This window comes from Bos indicus x Bos taurus, chromosome 8 (assembly GCF_003369695.1).
Source record: "Bos indicus x Bos taurus breed Angus x Brahman F1 hybrid chromosome 8, Bos_hybrid_MaternalHap_v2.0, whole genome shotgun sequence".
NCBI lineage: Eukaryota > Metazoa > Chordata > Mammalia > Artiodactyla > Bovidae > Bos > Bos indicus x Bos taurus.
The window spans coordinates 38343077-38366734 of record NC_040083.1 but is presented as its reverse complement, the minus strand read 5'-3'; the positions used below and the strand labels follow the sequence as shown (position 1 = coordinate 38366734).

Here is a 23658-nt window from a genome sequence, read left to right as displayed (position 1 = left end):
CTAGTCTTTAGCTTGATTTTATATAGCTACTAGCAGGCTGCTAATTAGAGTAAGGAGATGTCTCAAAACTCAGAGACTGGCATCAGGCCCCTCACCCACAACATGCATTTTGAGATAACATTGGCACAAGGTGAGTTGTCCCAGACCATAAAATGATTGACATGAATCTTGAAGTAAGGCAAGTTTCCAAACAAAGACACAGTCTCATTAACATAGCTTGAGAACATTTGCATAAGTAAAACATTGGTTTGTCAAGTTGTTTCTGAGTCTTAGTCAAACCCACTTGAAGACAGAGTTTGGGGTAAATACATAGTTTATTAACATAGCTTAAGAAAAACATTTCCATAAGAAACATGCATTGGTTAGCTCAAGGTTTGAGAAAAGTTAAGTTCAGGTGGAATCAGGTGTCATTATGGCAACAGAGAATATTAAAGGAAACTTCTTTTAAAAATTGTATAGAGAAGGGAAAAAAATCTGACATGTAGTTTGTTTCCTCCTGCTGCTTAAGAGAGAGAGATTTAAAAATGTCTGACACTTGCAGCCTATTTCCTCCATTTGGAGACTCCTGGTCTTCCTGCCTGTTACTCTCTCAAAGGGAAAAGCAACAAGTAATATACAAGGGAAACCCCATAGGTTTAACAGGTGATCTTTCAGCAGAAACTCTGCAGGCCAGAAGGGAAGGGCAGGATATATTTAACATATTGAGAGGGAAAAATCTACAACCAAGATTACTGTACTCAGCAAGGATCTCATTCAACATTGATGGAAAAATCAAAAGCTTTTCAGACAAGCAAGAGTTAACAGAATTCAGTACCACCAAACCAGCTTTACAACAAATCTTAAACGGACTTATATACTCAAGAAATACAAAAGAAGAAAAAAATTTACAAAATCAACCCCAAACAATTAAGAAAATGGCAATAGGAACATACATATCAATAATTACTTTAAATGTAAATGGATTAAATGTTCCAACCAGAAGATACAAACTGGTTGAACAGATACAAAAAGAAGACCCATATATACGCTGTCTACAAGAAAACCACTTCAGATGTAAAGACACATATAGACTGAAAGTGAGAGGATGAAAAAGTAGATTCCATGCAAATGGGAAGCAAAAGAAAGCTGGAATAGCAATCCTCCTATCAGACAAAATAAACCTTAAAATAAAGAAGATTACAAGAGATAAGGAAGGACACTACACAATGATCAAGGTATAAATCCAAGAGGAAGACATAACAATTGTAAATATCTATGCACCCAACATAGAAGCACCTCAATGCATAAGACAAACATTAACAGACATAAAAGGAGAAATTGACAATAATACAATAATAGTAGGAGATTTTACATTAAACAGAAAATTATAAGGAAATACAAGTCTTAAATGATACATTACATGAGATGGATCTCATTGATATCTTCAGGACATTCCATCCAAATGCAGGAAAATACACCTTCTTCTCAAGTGCACATGAAATATTCTCCAGGGTACACCACATCATCGGTCACAAATCAAACCTCAGTAAATTTAAGAAAATTAAAATCATATCAAGCATCTTCTCCAACCACAACACTATGAAACTAGATATCAATTACAAGAAAAAAACTGCAAGAAACACAAACACATGGAGATTAAACAATATGCTTCTAAATCACCAACAAGTTACTGAAGAAATCAAAAGGGAAATCAAACAATTTCTAGAAACACATGACAATGAAAACATGACAACTCAAAACCTATGGGATGCAGCAAAAGCAGTTCTAAGGGGGAAGTTTATAGCAATACAATCCTACCTCAAGAAATAAGGAAAACATTGAATAGACAATCTAATTTTACACCTAAAACAACTATAAAAAGAACAAAAAGTCCCCAAAATTAGTGGAAGAAAGAAATCATAAAGATCCGAGCAGAAATAAATGAAAAAGAAATGAAAGAAACAATCAGTTCCGTTCAGTCACTCAGTTGTGTTCGACTTTTTGCAAACCCATGGACTGTAGCATGCCAGGCCTCTCTGAATAACCAACTCCCAGAGTTTACTCAAAGTCATGTCCATTGAGTTGATGATGCCATCTAACCATCTCATCCTCTGTCGTCCCCTTCTCCTCCTGCCTTCAGTCTTCCCCAGCATCAGAGTCTTTTCAAATGAGTCAGTTCTTCGCACCATGTAGCAAAAGTATTGGAGTTTCAGCTTCAGCTTCAGTCCTGCCAATGAATATTCAGGACTGATTTCCTTTAGGATGGACTGGTTGGATCTCCTTGCTGTTCAAGGGACTCTCAAGAGTCTTCCCCAACACTGCAGTTCAAAAGCATCGATTCTTCTGTGCTCAGCTTTCTTTATAGTCCAACTCTCACATCCATACAAGACTATTGGAAAAACCATAGCTTTGACTAGATGGACATTTGTTGGCAAAGTAACATCTCTGTTTTTTAATTTGCTGTCTAAGTTGGTCATAACATTTCTTCCAAGGGGCAAACGTCTTTTAATTTCATGGCTGCAGTTACTATCTGCAGTGATTTTGGAGCCCCGCCCCCAACCCCCCAAAAAATAAAGTCTGTCACTGTTTCCACCATTTCCACATCTATTTGACATAAAGTGATGAGACCAGATGCCATGATCTTAGTTTTCTGAATGTTGAGTTTTAAGCCAACTTTTTCACTTTTACTCTTTCACTTTCATCAAGAGGCTCTTTAGTTCTTCTTCACTTTCTGCCATAAGGGTGGTGTCATCTGCATATCTGAGTTTATTGGTATTTCTCCCAGCAATCTTGATTCCAAATTGTGCTTCATCCAGTCCAGCATTTCTCATGATGTAATCAAACTAAAAGTTGGTTCTGTGAGAAGATAAACAAAATTGACAAACCTTTAGCCAGACTCATCAAGGAAAAAAGAGAGAAAAATCAAAATCAACAAAATTAGAAATGAAAGAGTAGGTTACAACAGACAATGTAGAAATACAAAGGATTGTAAGAGACTATTATGAACAACTATACAGCGATAAAATGGATAACCTGGAAGAAATGGACAGATTCTTAGAAAAGTTCAATCTTTGAAGACTGAACCAAGGAGAAATAGAAATTATGAACAACCCAATTACAAGCACTGAAATTGAATCTGTGCTCAAAAATCGCCCCAAAACCAAAAGCCCAGGAACAGATGGCCTCACAGAGGAATTCTGTCCGACATTTAGAGAGGAGCTAATGCCTGTCCTTCTAAAACTTTCAAAAAATTGCAGAGGAAGGAACACTTCCAAACTCATTCTACGAGGCCACCGTCACCCTTATACTAAAACCAGACAAAGACAACACACAAAAAGAAAACTACAGGCCAATATCACTGATGAACATGGGTGCAAAAATCCTCAACAAAATTTTAGCAAACAGAATTCAGCAACACATCAAAAAGCTCATACACCACGATCAAGTTGGGTTTATTCCAGGGACGCAAGGATTTGTCAATATATGCAAATCAATCAATGTGATACACCATATCAACAAATTGAAAGATAAAACCATATGGTAATCTCAATAGATGCAGAAAAAGCCTTTGACAAAGCTCAGCACCCATTTATGATTAAAACTCTTCAAAAAATGGGCATAGAAGGAATCTACCTCAACATAGTAAAGGCCATATATGATAAGCCTACAGCAAACATTACTCTCAATGGTGAGAAACTGAAAGCATTCCCCCTAAGAACAGGAACAAGACAAGCGTGTCCACTCTCACCACTACTATTCAACATAGTTCTGGAAGTCCTAGCTATAGCAATCAGAGAAGAAAAAGAAAGAAAAGGAATCCAGATCAGAAAAGAAGTAAAGCTCTCACTCTTTGCAGATGACATGATACTGTACATAGAAAACCCTAAAGATAGTATCAGAAAATTACTAGAGCTAAGCAGTGAATTTAGCAAAGTTGCAAGATACAAAATCAATACACAGAAATCACTTGCATTTCTGTATACTAACAATGGAAAATCAGAAAGAGAAATTAAGGAATCAATCCCATTCACCATTGCAACAAAAGGAATTAAATATCTAGGAATCAACTTACCTAAGGAGACAAAAGAACTGTATACAGAAAATTATAAGACACTGATGAAAGAAGTCAAAGATGACATAAACAGATGGAGAGATATTCCATGTTCCTGGGTAGGAAGAATCAATATTGTGAAAATGACTCTACTACCAAATGCAATCTACAGATTCAGTGTGACCCCTATCAAATTACCAATGGAATTTTTCACAGAACTAGAACAAAACATTTCACAATTCATATGGAAACACAGAAGACCCTGACTAGCCAAAGCAGTCTTGAGAAAGAAGAATGGAGCTGGAGGAATCAACCTTCCTGACTTCAGATTATACTACAAAGCTTCAGTCATGGAGACAGTATGGTACTGGCACAAAAACAGAAATATAGACCAATGCAACAAGATAGAAAGCCCAGAAATAAACCCATGCCCCTACGGGTACCTTATTTTTGACAAAGGAAGGGCGAATTTACAATGGGGCAAAGATAGCCTCTTCAAAAAATGGTGCTGGGAAAACCGGACAGCTACATGTCCAGAATGTAGCTAAGAATGAAATTAGAACACTTCCTAACAACACTCACAAAGATAAACTCAAAATGGATTAAAGACCTAAATGTGAGACCAGAAACTATAAAACTCTTAGAGGAAAACATAGGCAGAGCACTTGATGACATAAATCAAAGCAAGGTCCTCTATGACCTGCCAGGGACCAGCCCCGGCTGATCCAGGGTATTCGAAGGAGAGACGGCATAGGCGAGGATCAGGATACAATAGCTTCAATTAGATATTAATTAAAGATATAAAGAGTAATAGAATAAGGATAGCTCAGTAGGAAAATTCAGTGGAGAAAAGAGGCTGAGTAGCTTGGTTTACGCGGGAGACCAATAAAACTTCAAGACAAGAAGTTTGCACCACTTACGTAGGCCGCAGGCGTCCTTCCGTTCTCCCAAAGGAGAGGAGACACTGAGGCCTCCCCGGTCGGATCTTAGAAGCCCAGGCATAATTAGTAAGCATGGTGGGTTCCGCGCTCCAGATGGAGACTCAGTCAGAGTGAGAGAGAGAGCGACATGGGGAGACCAGTATTTCGAGAAACTGATCCCAATTCTTTATTTTCCAGAGTCTGTTTTTATACACTGAGATGTTATACAAAAGTCACGTGGGGACAGCAGTCCTGACTTTTATTAAAGTCAGGTGCTTCACACAAATGTATACAGAGGTCTTAGGGGTGTTACATCATCTTCTGGCCAGGGGGGCCTGCTGACAATTTACGACCCTCTCCTTGTGACAGCGGTCAGTCAATCAGGACACTTATTTCTCCAGGGCTGATTATTCTCAAAACAGACGCCACCCAAATAAAGTTACATTCCTACAGGGTGAGGGTGTAGTGGGTTTTAGTTAAGGAAAGAATTTACTTAGCCTAAGGTCTAACGTGATTAATATCAAAGGTTAATACTTATTTCTTCTATATATTCATTAATGTGTGTAAGGGCAGGGGATGTGGAGACTTAGCAACAAACATTGGCTCAACAAATGAAAAACCCTTCACCAACACAATTTCTAATCAGCCCATTATACTTATACTAGTAGTTTTCTAACTTTTCTAAGGAACCTGTTTTTAGAAGGTTTAAAGCATCTTGTGCCTCTCACGGTTGGGAGGCTGTGAGCAATCACATGTGGCCGGACGAGCCTGTCAGGCAGGCTAGAGAACCTTCAGAGGAGTTTGTAGGTTAAAACACTCTTGTCACACCCAAGAGTTTTTATTGACTGGAGCTCTAGGTTAACTCCTTCTCCGAAAGAGGTGGTGGGGGACAGCCCCCCGTAAAGTCAGAGGTGTAGGTAAGAGCACAAAGTAGTAAAGTAGGCAGGCTCTGGTTATGGTGGTAGACGCTCGAGGATTTCCAGGGGGACTCCTGAGGCTCGATCCCGCCTTTGCGTATGTCGAGCCTCCTTCCTCATGACCTTTGCCATGGGCGGAGTACCTCACTCTGGCCCCCAACATCGACCCACCTCCTAGAGTAGTGGAAATAAAAGCAAAAGTAAACAAGTGGGACCTAATTAAACTTAAAAGCTTTTGCACAGCAAAGGAAACTATAAGCAAGGTGAAAAGACAACTCTCAGAATGGAAGAAAATAATAGCAAATGAAGCAATTGACAAAGGATTAATTGCCAAAATAAGCAAGCAACTCATACAACTCAATACCAGAAAAACAAACAACCTAATCAAAAAGTGGGAAAAAGACCTAAACAGACATTTCTCCAAAGAAGACATACAGATGGCTAACAAACACATGAAAAGATGCTCAACATCGCTCATTATTAGAGAAATGCAAATCAAAACCACAATGAGATATCACCTCACACTGGTCAGAATGGCCATTATCAAAAAGTCTACACACAATTAATGCTAAAGAGATTGTGGAAAAAAGGGAATGCTCTTGTACTGTTAACAAGTTAGCCAAATCATTAAAGGCATTTAAAGAGCCGGGCAATCCGGAATGAGCCCGAATGTGCCCAGTGAAAAACATTTTATTTCTTTTCCAAATTTGTTGCTGTAATTTAGTTAACAAATGAAATATGGTAGGTTTATTTTCAGGCAAAAACCGCAGTTTCAATGTGTGGAAACAACCTGACAATATACTGAGAATCAGAATAAAGGTTAAATTCCTCATCTGCAAACATAGCAAAAGCCTTTATGACTGCTGTTATTTCAGTTCTTTGATCTGAAGTTTCCTGTGTTTCTAAAACCTTTTGGTGATTTTTAGTAACTATGGAGGCTTTACCGTTTGCTGACCCATCAGTAAAAACTATCTGAGCCTTTGGAATAGGAGATTGTTTACATCTGACAGGAAAAATAACTAGATGTCTGGATATAAAATTCAGCAAAACATGTGAAGGTAAATGATGCAAAAATTTTGACCAAAATAGTTTCCTATAGCAATCTGCCAATTTTCATCAAACATTAGAAGTGCATCAAGTTGTTCTTTATTATATGGAATTACAATTTCTGATGGCTCTTTACCAAATAATTTAATGTTCTGCTTTTTTCTTTTAATATCAAAGTAGCTATCAATCCTGGATAAGAAGCCACTACATTTTTAGTTTGAGCGGGAAGATGGACCCACTCTGGGGGGCCGTTTTTCTATAAAACCAATTTTTTGTCTGGTTACGCCAATTACACCTATGGGGGTTTTATGGCAAAGGAATTGTCAAACAGTTGTCAATTTAATTTTTAAAATTTTTAAAATTTACATTTTAGCAACATTAATTTAGGGACATGTTAATTTAGGTCTAATGTTTAGTTTAGGTCTCTATAAATTTAAATAATAAATGTATAACCTCCTTATTTCATTTTGGTATACAGATATATCTAAATGCAAAATGTATTTATATATGTATTTATATTTGGCAACAAGTATAAACTTATTGACATATAATATATATAAATCAATATACTTGAATTAATCTTTATAATTAATATATTAATATATATTACAGCAATACAACACGTACACAGCTAATACCAACCAACACAAACCAAGGTACTGCAATAATACATGTCACACATATATGATTATACAGTATATAGAACATATATCATCACAGCACATCAATCTATACCAATTAATATCAGCCACACACACATTATACTACTGCAATATATATTTAATTATACAGTATATATATAGTATGCATATATGGTATACATATTAACTTATATACAAATTAATTAAGTATAGATCCATAAATAGAATTAGGTATACCTTTATTATATTTCATTTATACCCATACCTAATTAGGCAAACTGTAATTAGGCAAATATATTATGTATTTATAACAATATATAAAGTATTGTTAATTGTACCACCTGTTGATAACTAAGAAATTGAGAAAACCCTTCTCTGAGTATCTCCTATTTGAGACAGCACGTCCCTCCCCCATAGGGTAAAGGGGAGCGTAGGAACTACATAGGGTTGGAAAGTTCCACAGGTATCCTCAAACTGCCAATCTAACATTTTTGAACTTTTAACGACTGTGGGGGCTTGAGGGCAAATGAAACAAAATTTGACCCCTGAAATCTATCAGGGCAACTTGCCAATTATCACTATTTTGTAAAAGACTTGCAGTTGATCCTTATTGAGTGAAATTATTATATTTGTTACTTCTTTTCTAAAAAGTTCCACACTTCTTTTTTCCTCCTTTTATAATTAATTGTGCCACCAAGCTGGGATAATAGGGGGTGTGAAATCATGCAAAGTCAGTAGTCTTTGATCCTTATTGAGACCAGGCTTTCTTTTCTGCAAACTTATCGTATACAAATGGTTTAGGTGATTTACATCATCTTCTGGCCAGAAGGCCTGTTAACATTTTATGACTCTGATAAAGGTTTGTCAACCATAAGACTTATTTTCTCTAAGAATAATTATTTTAAAGTTTGGCGCCATCCTCCGAAGGTGTTAGATAAAGTTGCATTCCTATAGGGCAAAAGTGCAGTGGGTTTACAACAAAGGAAAGAATTTATTACTTTGAGGGTCTAAAGCTGTTAACACCAAGGCCACTACTTATTTTTTTCTACATACCAACTATATTAATTAATACACTTACAAGGATACAATACAGGGGATGTGGAAACTTGGCAGCAAGCATTGGCTCAACAATGAAATTTTCTACTAGTTCTAACAAATTCTAACTCTCCGAGAGGCTCTATACTATTTGAATATTTTAAGCTTCCCGTGCCTCTCAAGGTTGGGAGACTGTAAACAACCGTATGCATAGCTGTAGGAGTCCGGGTAAACCTGTCAGGCAAGTTAGAGAGCCATCTGAGGGGTTTGGATTGAAACACTCCTATTACGCCCAGGAGGCTAATTAACTAGAGCTCTAAATTGATTTCCTTCAGAGAAAAGGTGGTGAGGGATAGTCCCCCGTGACTGTCAGAGGAGTTGGTGAAAGTCATTTTGGGGTAGATGCTCAGGCAGGCCCAGAGGGGCACCCCTCGAGTTCTGGCTCGCCTTGCCCCCCAGAACTGTCCCACATGACCTTGTCATGGGTGGGGACTCCCGTGCTGGCTCCCGGCACAAATTAAAAAATTTTTTGTTCTAATTCTGTGGAAAATACCATTGTAATTTGATAGGGATTGCACTGAATCTGTAGATTGCTTTGGGTAGCACTGCTGCTGCTGCTGCTAAGTCACTTCAGTCGTGTCCGACTCTGTGCGACTCCATAGATGGCAGCCCACCAGGCTCCACTGTCCCTGGGATTCTCCAGGCAAGAACACTGGAGTGGGTTGCCATTTCCTTCTCCAATGCATGAAAGTGAAAAGAGAAAGTGAAGTCGTTCAGTCATGTCAGACTGTTAGCCATCCCATGGACTTCAACCCACCAGGCTCCTCTGTCCATGGGATTTTCCAAGCAAGAGTACTGGAATGGGGTGCCATTGCCTTCTCCATTGGGTAGCATAGTCATTTTCAAAATACTGATTCTTCAAATCTAAGAACATGGTATATCTCTCCACCTGTTTGTGTCATCTTTGATTTCTCTCCCTGAGAAATAGTTTTCTGAGTACAGGTCTTTTGTCTCCTTATGTAAGTTTGCTCCTAAGTATTTTATTTTTTTCTTACAGTGGTAAATTAAATTGTTTTTTTAATTTCTCTTTCTGATCTTTTGTTGTTAGTGTACAGAAATGCATGAAATTTCTGCACATTAATTTTGTATACTGCAATTTTACCATTTCATTGATTAGCTCTAGTAGTTTTCTTGTGGCATCTTTATTTATTTATTTTTTAATGTATAGTATCATGTCATCTGCATGATTTTTCTAGTAGTCATGTATGGGTGTGAGAGTTGGGCCATAAAGAAGGCTGAGTGCCAAAGAATTGATGCTTTCAAACTGTGGTGCTGGAGAAGATTCTTGAGAGTCCCTTGGACAGCAAGAGATCAAACCAGCCAATCCTAAGGGAAATCAATTCTAAATATTCATTGGAAGGACTAGTGCTGAAGCTCCAATACGTTGGCCACCAGATGTGAAGATCTGGCTTGTTGGAAAAGACCCTGATGCTATGAAAGATTGAGGGCAGAGGAGAAGAGGGTGACAGAGGATGACATGGTTGAATGGCGTCACTGACTCAATGGACATGAGTTTGAGAAAACTCAGGGAGATATGAAGGATAGGAAAGCCTGGTGTGTTGCTGTTCATGGGGTCGCAAAGAGTTGGACACCATTTAGCAACTGAACAACATCATCATCATCATCATCATATTTACATGTGTCTGTGGGTCAGCAAAATTTCAGACAGTCACCTTGCATCTACCCTGAAAGAAGGCAGCTGGTATTTGAGAAGGAATAGGAGAGGAGAAGGCAATGGCACCCCACTCCAGTACTCTTGCCTGGAAAATCCCATGGATGGAGGAGCCTGGTAGCCTGCAATCCATGGGGTCGTGAAGAGTCGGACACGACTGAGCGACTTCACTTTCACTTTTCACTTTCATGCATTGGAGAAGGAAATGGCATCCCACTCCAGTGTTCTTGCCTGGAGAATCCCAGGGACGGGGGAGCCTGGTGGGCTGCCTTCTATGGGGTCGTGCAGAGTCGGACACGACTGAAGCGACTTAGCAGCAGCAGCAGCAGCAGGAGAGGAGAAACAACTATATAAGTCATAAAACTGGGTGACCATATCTCAATGTTCACCTGTTACTCTGGACTAATTATTAATAACACTCTTTTCATTCTCAAAAGTTTTAGTTTTGATAATAAATTATTCTACTGTCACTTGAATAAAGCCCAAAAGACCTGCAGTCCTCCTGGCTTCTGAAGACATGCTTTCATCTACACTGAACTCAAATTTCAATTTGAATGGAAGGCGTACCTTGTGGCAGTCCAGTATAGTCATTAAGATTAACCAGAAGGGCTGAAAAAGCCCCACAAACAAAAAACAAATTAAAAATCCATATAAACATAAGAGAAAGAAAAGAAGCATTGAGGATGAGGAATCAAGATTCCAGGAAGACAGAAATTGAAGCTACAGCTGCTTTTTTTCCAGGGACATTTGACAATTCCATTGTGTACCAGGAAGCAGGCAATCTGGATTTCTGGGCAGAAGGCCACTGCTGGGAAATAGGAAAATCAACAAAGTCTTTGGTTGTCTTGTGGGGATGAAGTGACAAAATTGGAGGTTTGAAGGGTCAAGAATTCAGAGAAAAAAAGGGCTGGCAAGAACTGAGCCTGACATTCAAGGAATTTTCACCTCAAAACATTTGCCAAATTACACAGCTGCATTAGGTAGAGGCTTAAAAAGAAAGAAAGAAAGAAAGCCACTTAAAAGCAGAGCTGAAGTTTTGGCGGCTTTTATTTTGCAATCTTACTCCACTGAGGAGACAAGAGTTATAGAGCATGAATGCTAGGGGAAATTTTAATTATTTAAAAATTTTGTTAATCTGAAAGAAGCAAACATAGAAAGAAAATGAGGCATAAAAATGATTGACAAAATATAGAAAGAATAAAGCAAAATTTCAGAAATAAATGCAAATATACCAGCAACTGGGAGAAGTCAATGGCAACCCACTCCAGTACTCTTGCCTGGAAAATCCCATGGACGGAGGAGCCAGGTGGGCTGCAGTCCATGGGGTAGCGAAGAGTCGGACACGACTGAGCGACTTCACTTTCACTTTTCACTTTCATGCATTGGAGAAGGAAATGGCAACCCACTCCAGTGTTCTTGCCTGGAGAATCCCAGGGACGGAGGAGCCTGGTGGGCTGCCGTCTATGGGGTCGCACGGAGTCAGACATCACTGAAGCAACTTTGCTGCAGCAGCAGCAGCAGCAGCATACCAGCAATTACAGTCTAGTACAAAGACAAACTGGTTAAAGCCAGAACAAAACAAAAGTCAACTATACCCTGCTTATGAGACACTTCTTAAATAAACATCAATAGATAATAGATAAAGAGGGACTTCCCTTGTGGCTCAGCTGGTAAAGAATCAACCTGCAGTGCAGGAGACCTCTGTTTGATCCCTGGGTTGGGAAGATCTCCTAGAGAAGGGAACAGCTATCCACTCCAGTATTCCTGCCTGGAGAATTCCATAAACTGTATAGTCCCTGGGGTCGCAAAGAGTTGGACATGACTGAGCGAGTTTCACTTTCAGTAGATAAAGAGGGGCATTTTGTAGGAACAAAGTCAAAGAATCGCACTGTTCATTCTTTGTATTCTTAGTATTTGCAAGAATTTCCAAGGCAGAACATAATACAGTCCCTTGGTTGCTATTAATACCTGTCATCTCTCCCTCCCATTTACTGTACACAGCTCAATTCCTAATCAGCACAGATTGTCTAGCTTCCTGTCTGTTTGTGTTCTTCCTTCACTGCTTCATCTCAAGAATGGATATAGTCTTCTTTCATTCCTCAGAAATGCAACACTTGGCTTGCTCAAGATCATTGCTCAAGTTTGGGGATGATGAAAGGGTTGCGTATGAGTTGATTTTGATGGAAATTGGAAGCATAAAAACACAGAACATCAAATTCATAATTGCAGGATTAACTTAAGATGAAAATGGGGAGAAGACAATGAATTTTAGCTGACAGGATTGTTAACTATTGGTTGTTTACATGCTATTAAAAATCTGTTAAAATGTCACCCAATCAGCTCTTCCTTCCACAGCAATTTGGTTCTCTGCCAAACTTTCCATAACAAATAGAGCCTGCAAGCACTCTGAACACAGAGCTGCAGCTTTTCAGAGGAGAAATCAAAACAAGATCACAAGGTAAGAACGAAACCAATATTCTGGTACATTTTAATAAGGTCTTACAAAGTAAAATCTTGAGAACCACAGAGAAATGCTTTGTATTTCTATAAAATAAAGAATTAGGTTGATTTATTATTATTGCCAATAGAATTAAAAGTTGATAACAGTTGTTGCTAACTTAGAATTCCACTTTGTTCTCTTTTGAGTGATTTATAAAATTATTAATAAATTGCTAAAATAAGTTGTCTTTATAGTACATGTTCCCCTTTCTCACCACAAAACTTCATAAAGCAAGTTGATATTCTACTTCTTACTCCTGAAATGCTTATCCAAGGCAAACCTACTCACAATTGTTTACAACTGGTTTTTAAGAAAGAAGGACAAATATAAGAACTAAAGATGCCATCCTCTCAAAAACAATTTGTGGAAAAAATAAGGAATTGACATTCTAAATGAGTAAATTCAAAAGCTTATTAGTTTTGATACTATTCATTTAGAGTGAAAATCGCTTTTTTTTCCTCTTTAATTCTTGCTGTCTTGCACTCTTCTCTGCCTTATATTTCCTTGCATAAATACGTGCCTCCTGGCTATTTTAATTAAAATAAAAAATGGCACAAAGTCCTAAGTACTGTGGCTGCACACAAGTTGATTCTAGAGGGTTTTTGGAGACTTGAGAGTGAAGTAACTAGGGCTAGGTGTGGCTGGACTTGACTCTCACTCCCTCCTCAGCACCGCATTTATTCTGTTTGAGTCATTGCTATATGTCATCCTATGCTATTCTCTATATTCCTATCTACTGCTTGTCATATTTCTCTTTTGAATACTTAATGCTCTTCTTTTAATTTTGACCCTGAAAAGGCACAGCTCTGTGTTCAGAAAACTTCAGAATTCTCTATTTCTTAGAGTTTGGGGTGCTTGAGCTGAATCACACTACTGGGTAGTATCCTTAAATTGTAAAGAACTCTCACAGGCATCACTTTCTGCAACTCAAATTTCACATGTTCTTCTACATGCTTCTCTGAAAGGATCCTAGATTTCCTACTAATCTTTAACTGGTGGCTGCCTAATTCATTTTCTCAGCAATGTATTGACCTAGATGTTTTACTCTTTCCCATCACTGTTTAACTTACAATATCTAAAGCCAAAAGATACCTCTTTTCCTTTCCCATTTATAGAGAGGGAAGAATTCTGAGGGGAATTTTCACTGAAACATTGAAACAGTGCTAAAAAGTAAAGGAAGAGACTGAGAAATGGGAGCCACCTCTCCTGGACACAGTCTGTAAAGGATTAAAGAAACAGCTTTCAACCAACTTCAGGGAATGTACTGAGTCACTGTAAAAGCTTCTGCTCCATGAAGGAATTAAATCATTTCAGCAAATACTGTGGGAGGTGAGAAGGAGGATAGCAGTGCAGCAATGAGGGAAGAAAAAAAAAAAAAAAAAAGCACCAAGAATTGTTCACACCAATAAATCTGATAACATGAGGTCTTTTTTGGAGAATATGAGTGCAAAGTTAAATCATTACATGGAAGTACTGCAGAGGGGATAGCACTGGGGAAGAAAAATATTACATCAGAGAAATTTATGCCACTAAATCTGACAGCAGGAGGTCTGTTTTTGAGATGAGAGTGTGACTGTGCCAAAATCATTGTATCTTTCATTCGACAACGTGAAATTTTGGAAAACACGGTGGTAATCAAGTGATAGAATTCTTCTTTTATATCTCAATTTGCAGCAGGGACATTTAGAAACATTAAGGCCAAAAATAATCTTGAACAGCAGAAAATAATTTTAATTCCATTAAAAACAAACAAACAAACCAAATATAATAATATTTGGTTCAAGGACTTTGGGACATAGTAGAGCCTCTAATCTCTTTTCATTTTCTGTCTGGTTTCCCTGGTGTTGATATCTGTACACAGAAGGAATCTTTAAGGGTACACAGTCTTAGAGGACAGGCAAAGTTCATTGTTGGGGGTGTTAAAGGTGGTATAAGGAGTTTGGGGCACTTCCTCACTGTAGCAGACTCCTGGCATGACATGCTCACATGCTGTCCTTTCTATTATTGGTAAATCATCCTATAACTGTGAAGATTTTTGTTTCTGTTCATTTTTTGCTTTAAGTGTAGACTACAGTGTAGCATAATAGTAAAAAACCACAAAATTTTAGAAGAAGATAGGCCTCAACTCCATCATCTGTCATTGACTAGCTGTGTGATTTTGTATCTTAACATTCCTAAGCCTGAATTATTTTCTCTTGTGTAAAATGTAAAACAAAAACAAAAGAATAATAAGATACTCTACCTTAGAGAGGTGTTGAGATGCTTTTGAAGGTAAAGCAATTAAGAAGCAGTCATGAAAGGTAACTGTTAATAATCACTGAAATTTCATTAAATGTGAGACATTAATTCCACATTCTCTCATTGAATCTTCATAGAATCTCTATAAAATAAATATTATCTTCTCCATTTATAAAATTAAACAGGTGAGATTTAGAAAGATTGTACTAACCCAAGATGACACAACCAGAAAATTTCAAACCAGCAATTAAAACCCAGAGTCAAGTTCCAGGAAGGAGAAAGAACCAACAGGGAAGACAGATTCCAAATGACTTCATTTAATGCATCTCTAATCATCTTTGTGAAGCCATTTTCTTCTATTTAAGGTTTCAGTCATTTTCAAACAAAAATTTTAATGAAATAACATTAAAATCTTTCAGCTATTTTCTTTAGGACTACATTTATTGCCATCTAAAGGAAAAGGTTCCTGTCAGCCACTATTCTCTTAAGTAATTTTCTATTGTCACTGCCATTAGTAAAGCCAGTACAGCATCCACCCATAAACTTGGCTTCACTTTTAACCAGCATAGCAGTCTACATCTAGTTCCCTCTCACTTTGCACAGATCATGAATTGGGTCATCATTACAATTTTCCCCAGAAGTGCTAATACACCTGAGACCTTTTGCAAGTGTAAGAATGTTTTGCTCATTACTTCTCTTGGATTTCCTAGCAAAGATTAGATATTTTCTTGAAGAACTTCATAGTTTTGCATATCTGCTGTGTTCAAATCCCAGCCACTCTAACTCCTTAGCCTGCTGGCTCTGTCATTGGCTGCTGTTTAAGAAATGCTATGTAAGTAGTTTATGTGTGTGTTGTGTGTTCAGTCACTCAGTTGTGTCTGACTCTTTGTGGCCCCATGGACTGTAGCCCACCAGGCTCCTCTGTCCATGTAATTCTCCAGGCAAGAATACTGGAATGGGTTGCCATGTCCTCCTCCAGGAGATCTTCCTGACCTAAGAATTGATCCTGTGTCTCTTGAGTCTCTTTCATTGTCAGGAGGATTCTTTACCACTGGCACCACCTGGGAAGACTTTAAGTAGTTTATATTTTCTTTTTAAAAAGAAAATCATATGCCTTTCTCCCATGTTCTTTCATTTGGGAGCTTATTAAACCCAATCACGAACTTTCCTCTAACCTGAATTTACTAGGTCCAAAATTTTTCCTTTCTGAGGTTTTACTTATCCATTATCTTTTATACATATGCTGCTGCTAAGTCGCTTCAGTTGTGTCCAACTCTGTGCGACCCCATAGACGGCAGCCCACCAGGCTCCCCCGTCCCTGGGATTCTCCAGGCAAGAACACTAGAGTGGGTTGCCATTTCCTTCTCCATTTATACATATATCATATAGCAATTGTCTACATTCTTTAGCAAAGGTGTTTAAATAGCTTATCAGTAGTCAGCATGGCTACTTCATACTAATCAATGAATATTAGTAGGATTGTTTTCTTGAGTAAATATTTCTTTTCTTCTAGTCTTTTTTAAAAGTTTGAGCCACAGACCTAGGTGCCAACATTCATTTTAATATAATTTGGTGGCTATTTTTAGCTTCTTTTTTTTTCTTCAATGTGACTTTTATAAGATTCATATTATATCAATGTATACGTAGCATTATTTATCAAAGAGCAGGCACAGTTTTTTCTTCACTTACTTACTCAAGTGCCATATGGCTTGTGAAATCATAATCATAATCATAATTGTCACTATGTGGTATAAAACAGTATAAGCTGTTTTAATAAACAAGTTTGGAGAGTGCCATGCCTAGGATGTGACATCTGGCTGTCTAATTACCATTACCTTTCAAATGTCATGTGGAAAGATTTCTACTCAGTACTAAAGGTCCATGAGAGTAGACTCAGCATTTAGAAGCATTAAAGTCATTTGCATTGTGATATGTCAGTTGGAAAAAAAAATACTATCTGTAAATCCTTGTATTTTTTTAATTCATAAAAGTATAAAAATTGGGTACAAATCCAATTTTCAGAGCATCCATTTTTTTTTCTGGTTATTTGTGACAAATGCTCCTAAAAGAGCATCTGTTTTTAGACTTATTGGTTCTCCCTACTATCTAGGTAGACCCAAGCAGGGACTAGTAGCCTCAAGGATTGTGGTTCACTGTTAGATCTGTATAACTTCTTTACCTATCCCATGTAACACCCCTTCTTGGCAAAGTAAGAGAGCCCAGTTACATTCTTCTGCCCTGCATCATTAGATATACTCAGAAAGAGGTCAACTCTGTCCAAAGAAGGAAAATGATTAGGTCTATCTTGAAGAATAAGAGAAGTATCTAGCACAATCTTTTCACTTTAAGCCCAGCTACCAGGTAAGCCTACTTAGATTCCCATGTAAGGATGATGAAGTCAGTAATTTGGGAAATGGTTGCAACACACGAATTAGGCAGGGTGGGAGACAAGGTTTATCATCCCATGGTGGACAAGTTTCCAGACCTCTGAATTGTATTTTCTGATCATTGAACAAGGTAACTCTATTGAAACTCTTATGGGAATTAAATATACAGGATGTGGACTGCAACTTAGCCTGTTCAGGTCAATGTGCAGGGACTCTAACATCTGTGAGTAGAAAGAGTTTATACTCTTGATTTTTAAATGTCTTCTAACAATAAAATTTAATATCTAATACACAATGCAGTATATCACTGGGTGGCCACTGGCTTGAGAAAGAAAATCTCATAGTCTGTACAGGGTGAGGTACAAAGCATTTAACAGCTGGCATGACATAAGCAGATATAATAGTGAGAAAGGTACTAGCCATTTGGAGCATGCCAGCTGAATGCCAGCACTGGGAGGGAACTTCACTGTGGCTTTGACCTGTATCAGCCAATCTAGGATAACGGGAATGACAGAGCAGTGGAAAAGCTAAAGGTTTACAGAGCTTTTAATAAGTTGGCCAGTGTTTCTGTTACCGTTCAATATTCAAATCCCAAACAGAAGAGAAAAATTCTATAAAAGTTATGCTAGCAATAACTTTAGTCTTTGTACAAGGAAACACTTTCACATACTATGAGACTATATTTATAATTAACTTCTGAATGGAGGTAATGTGAGATAATATTTGATCTAAAAACAGCCTTTTAGTCCATCATTATGGACTCATGATTTTGGTGATATTATAATTAACTCATTTTCAGACTTGGTTTGATTAGCTACAATTTTTTGTTGTGCTGAGCCACATGGTCACAATTTATCACACAGAAGCCCCTTCATGGTGGCTCTTTTTAAAATTTTCTCAGAATTTTAAAATATGCATCACTGCTTTCAGGCAAAAGTTATTCAGGCTTATCCTGCATTTCTTTTACTTGAAATAATAAATCAGCCATTCTCCAAAGAATCTCAATTTCTTTAGTGGAGAACATTATCAGGCTACCGAAAATCTGGGCCCTGGGATACACATTGGATTATTTCATCTTAATACTGAAATTAAAGCAGTTCAGTTATCAGATATAGGGAAGAAAATTATATATTAAATGAAATCATTAGTTCATATTTGTATTGTCATTGGAATTCTATGATATATGTCAAAATACTTCTTATAATTATTTTTAATATCTTATTTTGTTATGAGTATATAATCATTTGTTTGATTTACACTGTAGTCCAATTGTTTAAATTCTTTTAACTTTGAAAATATTGATTTCTTATTAATTGACAGCTTTTGTTTGGTTCCTATATTAGTTTGGAGTAGGAAATGGCAACCCACTCCAGTATTCTTGCCTGGGAAATTCCATGGACAGAGGAGCCTGGCAGGCTACAGTCCATGGGGTTGCAAAGAAGTGAACACATTATTGGAGGATATGGTGTAACTGGTGTCCATTACTTTACCAAATAGAGGTATTGCATATGATATGTACAGAAGTTATCTGGATCTACCAGTGAACCACAGTCCTCGAGGTTACTAGTCTCTGCATGGTTCTACCTGCTAAACAGTTCACTGTATAAGTAGGATGCTAACTGAAGTTTGATCTTCAGTGTCTTTATAAGTCATTTCATTTTGTCATTATTTGTCCACTCATAATGAGATAATGCATCATTATAAGATATGATTTTCATAATCAATTTCATACACAAATTAATATACATAAAAATTATGGCAAACAAGCTCAACTGGTGTTTTACAAGAGTAAAATATCAATAAAAGTACTATATTGGCAATCTGTAAAATTAGTAGTAAAAACAGTAATAACAGTACCATTATTGGCAATCTGAATTTGAAAAAAGAAAAAGAACAGACATGAAATTGGTTACTTATAAATTTCAAAATTTTTTCCTGATACACACAAAAAATTCAGTTTACCCATTCTGTTTCTGGTGTATCATGCTGTTTTCTGATAAATAATATTTTTATTGATTTTAAAATATCATTTTATATATTCATATTATTTTATTAAAATTTTGCTTAAAATATAACATTACTTGAATATTAAAATTTTAAACTAGCTGCAATAGGACACGGTATGAAGATTCCTCAAAAAAATTAAAAATAGAATCACCATATGATCTAGCATTCCCACTTTTGGGTACATATCCAGAAAAATAAAAAATGGGATGTTGAAGAGAGAGCTGCACACCTATGTTCATTATAATATTATTCAAAATAGCCAAGAGGTGGAATCAACCCAAATGTCCACTAATGAATGGATAAAGAAAATATAGTATACACATACAATGAAATATCATTCAGCTTTAAAAAAGAAAGAAATTCTGTCACATTCTTAACAGGGATGAATCTTGAGAACATTATGTTAAGTGAAATAAGCCAAACACAAATACTGTGTACTATATGATCCCACTTATATGAGGTACTAAAGTAGTCAAACACAAGAAACAGAGGGTAAAACGATGTTGCCATGGCCTTTGGGAAGGTGAAATGAGTTTTTTAAGTTTAAAACTAAACTATAGTTTTAGTTTTGCAAGATGAAAAAGTTCTAGAGGTCTGCTGCACAAAATTTGAATGCAGTTAACACTAGTGAAATATACTTAAAATGGGCAAGATGGTAAATTTTACATTATCCATTTTTACAATTAAAAAAAATTTTTAAGAAGAGCTTTGAGCAGGGGATAAGGAAGAATGTTTAAACAACCCAACTTTATTTAGAGATATTATTAATTCAGTGTCCAGAATACATTAGTTGTTAGCTACTTCTTTTTAGGATTTAGAAAAAGCCAATGCAGATCACATTTAGGCCAAAAATATATAAAGATAATTTGTATCACTTGATAAGCTTTAACTAGAATAAAAGATAAATTTACTATATAAGGACACTTAGTGCTCACTTAACAAGAGGTTCCAAAGTTGGCAGCCCCAGAGTCAGTACAAAGAATCAAGGACATCACCAAAAGACCCAAGCTCATCTTATCCTTCTGCTCTGCCATTCTTAGACTGTCCATGATCTCTCCCTTCAAGGGAGAGGATGGCTGGCCTAGCTCTGAGCATCACATCCTCACAGAAGCCAAGTGAGTGAAAGTTAAACAGCACTTACTTCTAAGGAGAAAAGTTTTCTCAGAAGTCTCAGACATGCCTCACCCTTGTCTCATTAGCAAGATCTGTGTCACATGCCCATACTTAGACCTGTTATTGGCAGATGGAAACAGTATTGCCATGAATGGCTTAGGTTTCTGCATATATAAATTTCTTCTTTGGTGGAAGAAAAGATACTTGTCAGATAAGAAACAACATTTATACTAGGCAAGTCTCAGCATCATTTCATTTTTGCAGAATTCCAAGCATTTTTGGTTTTTAAGAACTTCTTGCCCATTGCTGAGAATGGCAGCCAAATTTTTTCAAAGTCATCCCGAGGATTCTGCCTCAGTCTGAAAAATACCTCAAAAGTCATCTTTAATGTGATTTTTCAGTTCTTTCAGAACAAAAACTAAGTCTTTAATCAGGTATATCAGAAGCACTTCTACCATATTAAGGAAAGAGAGGAATGTGTTCATTTCCCATCTAACCATTTTCTAGTCAGCTCAATTCATTCTTAAATACAGACAATGGTGTTCATTTAATTCTTTTTTAGCCATGAAACAGATTGCTTACTTAGTTCTATCAATCTCTTTGACCACCACACTTGAATCCATATATTTTAGAATTCACTGACAGTCTCTGTTTCCTTTAACTTAAAAAGTTCATTAACATATAACATACACACAGAAAATTGTACAAGTCATGGCTATACAGCTTAATGAGTTATCACAAAGTGAAAAAACTTCAGTCCAGTTCAGTCGCTCAGTCATGTCTGACTCTTTGCAACCTCATGGACTGCAGCATGCCAGGCTTCCCTGTCCATAACCAACTCCTGGAGCTTGCTCAAATTTATGTCCATTGAATCAGTGATGCCATCCAACCATCACACCCTCTGTTGTCCCCTTATCCTCCTGCCTTCAATATTTCCCAGCATCTGGGTCTTTTCCAGTGACTCAGTTCTTCACGTCAGGTGGCCAAGGTTTTGGAGTTTCAGCTTCAGCATCAGTCTTTTCAGTGAATATTCAGGACTGATTTCCTTTAGGACTGATTGGTTTGATCTCCTTGCAATGCAAGGGACTCTCAAGAGTCTTCTCCAACACCACAGTTCAGAAGCATCAATTTTTTGAAGCTCAGCTTTCTTTATATCAAACTCTCACATCCATACATGACTACTGGAAAAACTATAGCTTTGTCTAGACAGACCTTTGTCAGCAAGGTAATGTTTCTGCTTTTCAATATGCTGTCTAGATCAATCATAGCTTTGTTTCCAAGGAACAAGCATGTTTTAATTTCATGGCTGCAGTCACCATCTGCAGTGATTTTGGAGCCCAAGAAAATAAAGTCTATTACTGTTTCCCCATCTATTTCCCATGAAGTGATGGGACTGGATGCCATGATCTTAGTTTTCTGAATGTTGAGTTTTAGGCCAACTATTTCACTCTGCTCTTTCACTTTCATCAAGAGGCTCTTCAGTTCAGTTGCTTTCTGCCATAAGGGTGGTGTCATCGGCGTATCTGAGATTATTGATATTTCCCCTGGCAATCTTGATTCCAGCTTGCACAAACGTATGCAACCATAAAAACAGAAGAGTAAAGGATTCCAGAAGCCTCCTCTTTCCCTTTTCTAGTCATTTCTCTCTACCTCAAGAAAAGCCATTATTAGGTTTTCTAACATACATTCAATTTGCCTGTGGGGGTTTTGACCTATTTATAAATAAATTCACACATTATTTACCTTTTTTTGTCTGGCCTCATTCACTCAAGATTATGCTTGTGAGATGCCTCTGTGTTGCATATAGAAGTAGCTTGTTTACTCTCATTACTAGTTAGAATTCTTCTAAATGAACATGCCATAATTTATCCATTATGATGTAGATGGACATTTGCATTGTTTCCAGCTTGGAGTTACATGACTAGGACTGCTAGGAACATTCCCTTACATATATTTTGGCAAATACTTTTATGTCTTTCTGTTAGATATATTACCTTTAAGCAAACTTGTCAGGTCAATGGAGAAGGCAATGGCAACCCACTCCAGTACTCTTGCCTGGAAAATCCCATGGATAGAGGAGCCTGGTAGGCTGCAGTCTGTGGGGTCGCTCAGAGTCAGACACGACTGAGAGACTTCTCTTTCACTTTTCACTTTCATGCATTGGAGAAGGAAATGGCAACCCACTCCAGTGTTCTTGCCTGGAGAGTCCCAAGGACGGGAGAGCCTGGTGGGCTGCCATCTCTGGGGTCGCACAGAGTCAGACACGACTGAAGCAACTTAGCAGCAGCAGCAGCAGCAAATAAATTCTTCAGTACCATTTTTCTAGACTCCGTATATGTGTGTTAGAATATATTTATCTTTCTCTTTCTGACTCAACTTACTCTGTATAATAGGTTCTAGGTTCATCCACTTCATCAGAACTGACTCAAATGTATTCCTTTTTATGGCTGAGTAATATTCCATTGTGTATATGTACCACAACCTCTTTATTCATTCATCTGCCGATGGACATCTAGGTTGCATCCATGATCTAGCTACTGTAAATAGTACTGCAATGAACAATGGGATACATGTGTCTTTTTCAATTTTGGTTTCCTCAAGGTATATTCCTCAGGGTATATTCCTCAGAGATTGCTGGGTCATATGGTAGATTTATTCCTAGTTTTTTAAGGAATCTCCATACTGTCTTCCATAGTGGCTGTATCAATTTACATTCCCAAAAACAGTGTAAGAGAGTTCCCTTTTCTCCACACACTCTCCAGCATTTATTGTTTGTAGATTTTTTGATGATGGCCATTCTGACTGGTGTGAGGTGATATCTCATTGTGGTTTTGATTTGCATTTCTCTAATAATGAGCAATGTTGAGCATCTTTTCATGTGTTTGTTAGCCATCTGTATGTCTTCTTTGGAGAAATGTCTGTTTAGGTCTTTTTCCCACTTTTTGATTAGGTTGTTTGTTTTTCTGGTATTGAGTTGTATGAGTTGCTTGCTTATTTTGGCAATTAATCCTTTGTCAATTGCTTCATTTGCTATTATTTTCTCCCATTCTGAGTGTTGTCTTTTTACCTTGCTTATAGTTTCCTTTGCTGT

General features: G+C 37.3%; 1 protein-coding gene across 2 annotated transcripts in view; it reads left to right on the top strand.

The window, feature by feature from the left end:
* Positions 1–23658, top strand: part of IL33 (interleukin 33) — a 128573-nt gene that overhangs the window by 41893 nt on the left and 63022 nt on the right. For both annotated transcript variants that reach the window (XM_027549315.1, XM_027549316.1), the window contains exon 2: positions 12678–12780. The gene's annotated coding sequence lies outside the window, so the exon portion shown is untranslated. The remainder of the gene's footprint in view (positions 1–12677; positions 12781–23658) is intronic.